General features: G+C 38.5%; 1 non-coding gene across 1 annotated transcript; it reads right to left on the bottom strand.

Annotated features, from left to right (window-relative positions):
• Nucleotides 1-8,849: 8,849 nt before the first annotated feature.
• Nucleotides 8,850-8,952, bottom strand: LOC140516490 (U6 spliceosomal RNA). The gene has a single exon (XR_011971379.1). It is a non-coding gene; the product is annotated as a U6 spliceosomal RNA (small nuclear RNA).
• Nucleotides 8,953-9,350: the final 398 nt, after the last annotated feature.

The following is a 9,350-nucleotide window of genomic DNA, read 5'->3' as shown; positions in this document are numbered from 1 at the left end:
TACAGAGAAGGGGAGTAAGGAATGTCATTACAGAAGTGTATGGTTTAAAAAGACAATGTGATAGTAATATGGCAATAGGAAGAGATAACAAATGAGCAGCCCATATACTCTCTTGGTATCTTTGTAGTATAGAGGGAACATGAGGAAGACCCCTGGTATTCTGGGTGGATTCCCCAATGATGAACTTAGAAGAGGACAAGAACAGGAGTTGTATAGGATGAATAGGTAGAGATGGGTTCCAGTTTGCTGCATGAAAGAGAACATTAACATCCATGTTATCATAGAACACTGGAGTATTGTCTCAGAGTGGGTTACAGTTGGTTGGTTGGTTGCTGTCCTTTGTTTTGGAAGAGGATCAAAATAACATCACCATGATAAAGTGAAATTTCGGTGTGTCTGACTGTGGCCGATCAGACCAATACGAGCTCGGAATGCTCTATCACAGGTTGGACACAGATAGTCTGTGAATATTTGGGGTGTATACTCCAAATTTGCGCATTCCTACATTTACTTTGTGCTGTTCTCAATTCTGCTTTGCTCAAAGAGCACAGCACCCTTTCTGATGTGGGCACACTATGCTGAGCAGTCCTGTGCCAGTGTCTCCTATGTTGCACAGTCAAATCCAAAGTTCTTGAGAGAGACCTTGAGAGTGTCCTTGTATCACTTCTTCTGACCACCATGTGATCACCTGCCCCATGTGAGTTCTCCATAAAATAGTCTTTATGGCAAGCATACATTTTGTATTCGAACATGACCAGCTCATCGCAGTTGCACTCTCTGAAACATAGTTTAAGTGCTTGGCAGTTCAGCTCAAGCAAGGACTTCAGTGTCTGGTACCTTATCCTGCCAGGTGATCCTCAGAATCTTCCTAAGACAGTTCAAATGGAAACGATTCAGTTTCCTGGCATGGAGCTGGTAGACTCTCCATGTTTCACAGGCATACAACAATGAGGTCACCACAATGGCTCTGTAGACCTTCAGTTTGGTAGTCAGTCTAATACCTCTTCTCTCCCAAACCTTTCTTTGGAGCCTCCCAAACACTGAGCTAGCTCAGGAAGCGTGCACATCAACCTCATTGTCAATGTGTACATCCCTGGAAAGTACATTACCAAGGTAAGTGAACTTCTCCATAACATTCAGAACTTCTCCATTTGTTGTAACTGATGGTTCTATGTATAGATGGTGTGGTGATGGCTGATGGAGCACCTGTGTTTTCTTGGAGTTAATTATTAGGCCAAAATTAGCACAGGCAGCAGAGAATTGATCCATACTTTGTTGCATCTCAGCTTCAGCGGCTGCATTGAGCGCACAATCATCTGCAAACAGAAAATCATGCACCAACTTGTAACCCTGATTTATGACAATTTCTCTTCCTTTTCTAGCCAACATCTTTGGTGGTAGTCTTTTATATGGGGCTGCTGACAACCTCTATATCACCTGCCAAACTTGTCATTATTATTTAATTGAAAGGCACATTTCTCTGAGCTGTCTTCTTGGATGGCTTCCCTCAAGGAGGAGGAGCTGTTCCTATGGCTAACTGAAGAAACAAGGTCATATTGTCACATTAAGCACTTGATAATGGCATCATGTACTTACCTGATCAGCTCCCTGTCTTGACTAAGTTTGCTAAGGGTTGTGTGTGTATGCATATGTTTCTCTTATCTACTTCATGTTCAGGAGAGAGTAGACTTAACAACCGGGCCAAGAGTCAGCAGTTTGCACTGACACCTCCTCCTGATAGCAGTGTCAGTGTTTCCTACAGGTCTACAAGATCTTTCATGTGGTCTTACAAAACAGCAGCTAGAAGGTTAGAAATGGGACCAGTGATGTAAGAGTAATCGTTGCTGTTGTTTGATTTTCAAATACTGGACCAGATGAATTCATGTTGGCCTCACTCAACTGGCCAGACAGCCAGCATAATCAAGCAAAAGTGGACCAGCCAAAGAGTCAAGAAACCATCATTGGAATTATCATCATCATCATCACTGCCATTTCTTCAGTGCTGTAAGGTTTACAGAGTGCCTTATGAATATTATCTCATTGAATTCTGGTAAGCTTTTATTATTCCCATTTTGCTGATAAAGAAACTGAGGCTGTCAGGTTAAGCGACTTGCCCAGAAACAGCCCTTCATCTTACATCTGAATATCTGAAATAGGATTTTAATTCAAGTCCTCCTGACTCCACTGCCCCATGTAGCATCCTTTAAGACTTGGGTTCTAGTCTCAGCCCTTCTGCTTATGATCTCTGACCTTGAAGAAGTCATTCCTATCTGGTTTCATTTTCTTTATCTGTATAATGAAGGACTTGTCTGAACAAGAGGATGCCTACAATCCCTGTATTCCTCTAATAATTATGCTCATAAGAATATAAATTTTTAGAGGCAGCTTGGTGTTGTGGAAAGCATGTTGGGCCGATAGGCAAGAAAGACCCAAGTGCTAATTTTGCAAGCAGTGTGACCTTGGGCAAGTTACTGAACTTCCTCACCAGTAAAATAGGCATAATAATGATAGCTGCGGCATATCTGTCCCAGAGTTGTTAGGGTCAAATGAGAGTTATTGGTATTCCTTAAAGCATTACAGAGATATCAGCCTTGAGTCATAGGTCTTCTGAAAGACACATATCAGTCTATTGCATGACATCATTGTGTTTCTTGTGTAATGCCCAGCAAAGTTTGGTGCTGAAGAATTCCAAGTTTCCTATTGGTTTACATTATAGGGAGATGGGGTGTTGAAGCAGGAGTGCTGGACTTGGAGCCCAGGCCTGCCTCTTGTCATTTCTTAGCTCTGTCCCTTTGGACAAATTACCCACAAGAAGACTTTCGCTACCTTCCTAGCGGGAGTTGTGAGCATCACAAATAAGATGATACATGGAAAGTTATTTCTGTATCCACAGAGAATGATGTAAATGTAAATTATTAGTGTTATGCAGGAAAACTTAAATGCAGAATGCCTACTATGCAGACAGTATGCATCTGGGAAGGCTACCTCCAGAGCTCATTCATCACCATGTAAGTCTTGGGTGCATACAGGAAATTGGCAGTGAACTGGACTCAGGACTGAACTGGACATAGAGAAAAGGCCTTTGGCCTTGTGAAATTGTTTGTTTTCCTGTTGAGGTTTTTTCTTTAATGAAAGCAAAGCTTCCTCTTGAACAAAGACCTATCTTTTTATGTATCAATTAATTAATCAATTAGTTAATTAATTAGTTTATCTAAAGTCCATCTTTTTAACATCAGGACTCTTTTGGTGGAGTTTTATGGCTATTTCTGGTCATGGAACCCTTCAGTCTATGGAGAACTGAAGTATAGCGTTAGCCAATGGATACTGGGGCAGTCCAGGGTAGGTGTGAGCAGGTTGCGGTATGCTATAGTCAAGGAACCAATTGATCAGCCAGAATTTATGACACACCTACTATGTGCTGGGCACTATGCTAAGGGCTAGATATACCAAGACAAATATTAAATAGTTCTGATTATCAGGGTGATTACATTTTAATGGGGTAGGACATAAGAATAATATGTATTATTACAGTAATATTTTAATACTTTAATGTTTACACAGTACTTTATAAGTGTTATTTCATTTAATACAGCAACTATGTGAGGTAGGATCTGTTATTATCCTTATCTTGTAGATGAGAAAATTGAGGTTAAGATGATATTAGTGAATTCCCCAGGGTCACAGAGGTGTTAGTTGTATTGAGTGCTTGTATCAGAATGGTCGATGTAGTAGCTTAAAACTAGACTAAGGCTTTCAGGATGCTTCATATACACAAGAAATAAAGAAATCAGATACGAAGCATTCTTGGCAAGCAAGGAGCTGCAGATGAGAATGGGGAAGAACTAGGCAAAGGGCTTTTATAAAATATGGCATTTGAATTAAACCTCTAAAGAAGCTAAGGATTTCATGAAGTCTAGCTTTAGAACAAAGGGGATCTTAATTGAGGTGGTATAAAGATGTTATCAAAGAAATGTATGATTGAATAAGAAGTCAGGCCAGGCACAGAGTGACAATGAGGAGTAATAGATGGATAGCCTGAAGACACCATTCCTGTATTTGCAATATCAAGAGAAAACAATGAAAGACACACACATGCACATACCCGTATCATCTGAAACTCTGTAATGTGAATTTATACAAGCCTGCACACTGGTGATAGTTGTACAAGCACGAATGGATTGATATTTGCATAATTGGAGGAAATTTTATAAAGTAATAAACATTTAAGTGCTTTCTTTGTGTCACGCACTTTACTAACGCCTTAAGGATCCAAAGAAAGGCCAAAAACAAAAGTCTTGCCCTCAAGAAGCTCTCAATCTAATGGGGAGACAATGTGCAAACTGTGTATGTGCAAGATACGCACACACACACACACATACACACACATACACACACACACAGTACATGGAAGGTAGTCTGAAATGGGAAAGCATTTTGAGTTGAGGTGACTGAAAAGGGCCTCCTGGTAAGATGTGAGCTGAAACTTGGAAGGAACAGAGGAAACTAAAAGATCATTTTGGGAATGGAAGACATCTTATGACACAATGGCACAGAAGTGGGAGGTGGAGTATCAGACTGACTGAGTCACAGAGTACATGGAGGTGTGTGCGGGGGGGTCAAGTTTAAGTTTGTAAGAGTAGGAAATGAATAAGTGATGAGTTTTAAAAGACAAAGTTTAATTCTAACCCTGGAGGTAATAGGGGACCACTGGGGGAGAGGGGCAGGTGATTTTAGGGGAAAAGTCATTGGCTTGTGAGTAAAGGATAAAGTAGAGTGGGGATATACTTTAAGCAAGGAGCCTTATTGCAATAGAACAAATGAGAAGTGGACCCAGAGTTCTGGGAGTAGTAGAGAAAAGGAAAGATGTGAAGACAGAAGCATCAAGATTTGGCAACACATTGAATATGTGAGGGGAAAGTGAAGAGTTAAGGGTGACACTGAGCTTGACTAAATGGGAAGATGGTGATGACCTTACCAGTAAGATGGAGGTCAGAAAAATGAGGAAGTTTGGGGCAAAAATGATGAATGAGTTCTCTTTTGAACATATTGAATTTGATATGCCTTTGGAACATGGATATCCAAAAGGTAGTGAGTTGATGCTGGAAAATAGCAGAGACATTAAGGCTGGAGATGTAGATGAAAAAATCGTCTGCACACAGATTAAAATTGAACTCATGGGTGCTAATGAGATTACCAAATGAGATGGTATGAAGGAAAAGAACCTAGGAGGGAGCCTTGAAGGATACATTCAGTTTGGGGTCATGAAATGAAGAACCAGCAAAAGAGAGTGGGAAGGAGCCATCAGACCTATACGAAGAGAACCAGGGGAGAGTACCACTACAGAAAACTTAGTGGAAAGAGAAAGTTCAGAAGGATGTGATCAATAGTTTCAAAGGCAGCAGAGAGGTCAAGAAAGATGAGGACTGAGAAAAGGTCACTGGATTTTAGCAATTAGGACATCACCAGTAACTTTGGAGAGGTTTCATAGGTTATTCGATTTGTACTCTATTTAAGTTAATTTTTTTTTGTTTATTATGTTATATTTGCTATTGCTATCACTTCCCCATGACTCATCACACAAAGCAATGTTGTTGAGTGAAACAACTGAGTATATTGATTGTATTGGGCAAGACCCACCTCACGTTGTACTTAGAGTCTGCCACCTGTGCAGTGACATGAGGGAGGCATGCTTCACAAGCAGTTCTGTAAAGTCACAATTTCAGATGTTACATGTTGCAGGTGTTGGCACCTATTGTACCAAAGTCTAGTCAATAGAAGATGCTCAGGTGGTAGAAATACTAGAAAGATGGTTGCCTTGAGATTTTTGTCTTAGCTCTCTGAACCCTGGTTGTAATTTGCCTTTATCCCCTCCCTACATGTGAGACTATTGTTCCTCCTTCCATACCCTTCTTCCTTTCATGTCTAAGTCCTTTGAGAAAACTATCAACAGGAGGTGCCTCCATTTCCTTCTGCTTCAGAATGTATTATTCAATAAATTATTATTTTGAAACTAAGAACAGTTGCTCCTGGGTGCCAGTATAAACGTTTGGAGGTTAAATGGTCTTAAACAATTACAGAGTGAGATTTAAAATTAGCTTCCTCTTAATGAAATAAGTGGAGAAGGAGACTTTTCAAATGCTCAGAAATTAACTCAATTCTGCAAAACTCTAATTGGGTAAAGTATTTCATGCAAGTAGAATAGATGTATTGAGAAGTATAATAACTAATGGGAGAAAGGGTTGGGAACTATACGTGACACAAGGACAATAACTTTCTAAATAAGCAATATTCTGGTGACCATAAAAAAATCCTCATGCCTTTGCAGTGTCACTCACCATCAGAAGAATTTATTCACTGACTGAATAAGGCCTGACAATTTTATGGAGGGTAGCATGTATCCTGGAAGCATACGAAGCAAAAGTGTGGGCACTGGACATATGAATTCGTTAGTGGAAGGTTTGGCACTTCCCACTGCCAATAAATATTGGCACATTCACTGCAGCTTATAGTCTTAGAAAGTTGCCTGGAGGGCTGAGAGGTTAAGTGCGTTGGCCAGAGAATAAGTCAGTATATGTCAGAGGAAGGACTTTGTACCAAGGTTTTCCTGACTTCAGTACCAGTTTGCTGTCCATTGTACCACTCTGCCTTGAATGGAAGCCTACTAGAAATGCAGAATTTGACTTCAAATGTTCTTCTGGCAGATTTTCTAATAGACTTTAAAACACTTAAAAACAACAGCAATTTCTACTCCCTCTGTTTAGAAAGGTATTTGGGGGTCTGTGACACGACAAAGTTAATAATATCTCCTTTCATGGAATCCTGCTGCTACTTGGATCTTTGTCAGGGTCACCATTTATAACAGAGGCAAATAATATTCAGTGTCTTTGCTTATACTGCCCTTGAAGTTCATTATCAGAAGACCATTAAACAGTGATCACTGTGGCTACAGTTATCAGAGACACTCAGATGATAGAACAGGAAAATGTGTGTGGAAGACTCCTTAGAAGAGAGGTCTCAAAGCTGAGCTTGATTTTGCTGTAAAATGTTTTTTTTTTTTTAAATCACCAAAAAACAACAGTATCATGTATTCTCTCCACCTTTTGGTTATTTGTATAATTGCAAATTATACAAATCTTGATCTCCAGAATTGTTCACAAAAGCCTGCGATTGCAGTCTTGTATTTTCTTCATGGAAATGTTAATATGTGTGCAGTTATTCTTACCACGATTTTTCAAAGATGAAAAAAGTAGGCATTGACAATTACCAATGCCTTCTCAGTCATCTTTTTCATAAATCCATATATCATCTTATCTTCCTTACCCTGAACTATCTTATAACATTATCCTTCAAATCTTCCAAAATGTGGCTTGGAGTACAAAGTGCTGACAGGCCATGGAGTCATGAAGATGAAGTCCAATCTAGCTTCAGACACTTGCTAGTGATGTGACCCTGGGCAAGTCCCTTAGCCACTGCCTTACTTAGTTTCTGTATCTGAAAAATGAGGATATAGCAGCCCCTACTTCTCAGGTTTGTTGTAAGAATAAAATTAGATAATATATTTAAAGTGCTGAAAAAATGTATTTACTGCTATTATTAATAGGAAATAGGGATTACAAAACATATCATGCAGTGATCTAACAATTCCATTATTAAGACTGTATCCTAAAATATCATGAAAGAGAAAATAAGACTTATCAATGCAGCAGTTCTCATAACTATTCTAGGCATAAAAATGAAAAAAAAATAGTAAATTAGAAATATATCTTCTGGATAGATATGACTATATAATGATGAAATAAATGATCATATGTTAATATAATGCTATTGGTCTTCCTGGTTTCTCTATCCTTTATGCCTTATTGCCTCCCCATAATTAATAAAAGTGATGTGAATATTATGGCACTCCTGGTGGCTTGTTTTAAAATTACTAAATCAATAAGGAACTGTCTTTTATAGTTTTCAGACTTTCTGAAATGCCTTTTTTGTTCTAGGCCAATATATTGCTTTCTTATGTGTTTATAGATTTTTGAGCAATAAAAACTGAGTACCTTGTATAAAATACACTACACTTTTCCATCTTTTGGTCTCTTTTCCTTCTTCCTTTTCTTATGTGTAACTTCTTCCAGTCCTGCTGAATTCAGTCTGTATCCTCTCATCTAGGTCTTTGTCAATTTCCTCATGCTCTTTGTATTTATCGTTAATACAGATGAACAGGTCTCCAGTTTTGCAAAGAAGCTAACAGAGAAGTTTCAGTGACACCCCCCTCCCAATGTAATCTTTCTGTTGTTTTTGATATTTACCAGCAGTCAAACTTTCTCTTATTGTTATTGTTAATAGTAGTTTGTTGCACTTTAAAAAAAATATTTTCATCTGGATGAATGGAATTCAGTTACCATCCCACAAGCAATCTTTACTATTTAATGTTTTCCCATCTGTTACATAGGTGGATAAATCAGCTGCTTTTTGTAGCGGTCAAAAAGTATCTGGACATAAGCTTCTTTTTATAGATTCTACACATACATTCTTATTAAACACACTTTCACATTAGTCATGTTACATAAAAGAATTAAAACGAATGGGAGACACAATGAGAAAAACCAAACCAAACCAAAACATAACATAAGAGAAAATAGTCTGCTTCATTCTGTGTTCCTGTTCCTTCTCTGGATATGGATGGCATTTTGACTCAAGAGTCCTTTGAGAATGTTTGAGGTCCTTGCATTGCTGTGAAGAGCTAAATCTATCAGAAACAGTCCTCACATCCTATGACGGTCACTGTGTATAATATTCTCCTGGTTTTGCTCATTTCATTCAGCATCAGTTCATATAATACTTTCCAGGTATTTCTGAAAAATATGGAATGTTTCACAAATTTGCATGTCATCCTTACAGAGGGGCCATGCTAATCTTCTGTCATTACAGTTTTCGTATATGTACTGCTGAGGCCAGCACCACATACATTCTTATTAAGCATATTTTCACATTAGTCATGTTGCATAGAAGAATTTTGGGAGAAACCATGAGAAAAATCAAAACAAAACAAAACATAACACAGGAGAATATAGTTTGCTTCATTCTGTGTTCCAATTCTTCTTTCTCTAGATGGGGATGGCATTTTGCATCAAGAGTCCTTTGGGAATGTTTTAGGTCCTTACATTCCTGTGAATAGCTAAGTCTATCAGAAAAAAAGTTCTCTAACTCTGTAGCTGTTACTGTGTATAATGATCTCCTGGTTCTCCTCTTTTCACTTAGCATCAGTTCATGTAAGTCTTCTCAGGTTTTTCTGAAGTCAACTTGTTTGTAATTTCTTATAGCACAATAGTATTCCATTACATTCATATCCCACAACT

The sequence above is a fragment of the Notamacropus eugenii genome, chromosome X (assembly GCF_028372415.1).
Source record: "Notamacropus eugenii isolate mMacEug1 chromosome X, mMacEug1.pri_v2, whole genome shotgun sequence".
NCBI lineage: Eukaryota > Metazoa > Chordata > Mammalia > Diprotodontia > Macropodidae > Notamacropus > Notamacropus eugenii.
This window is presented reverse-complemented; position numbering and strand designations above follow the sequence as displayed.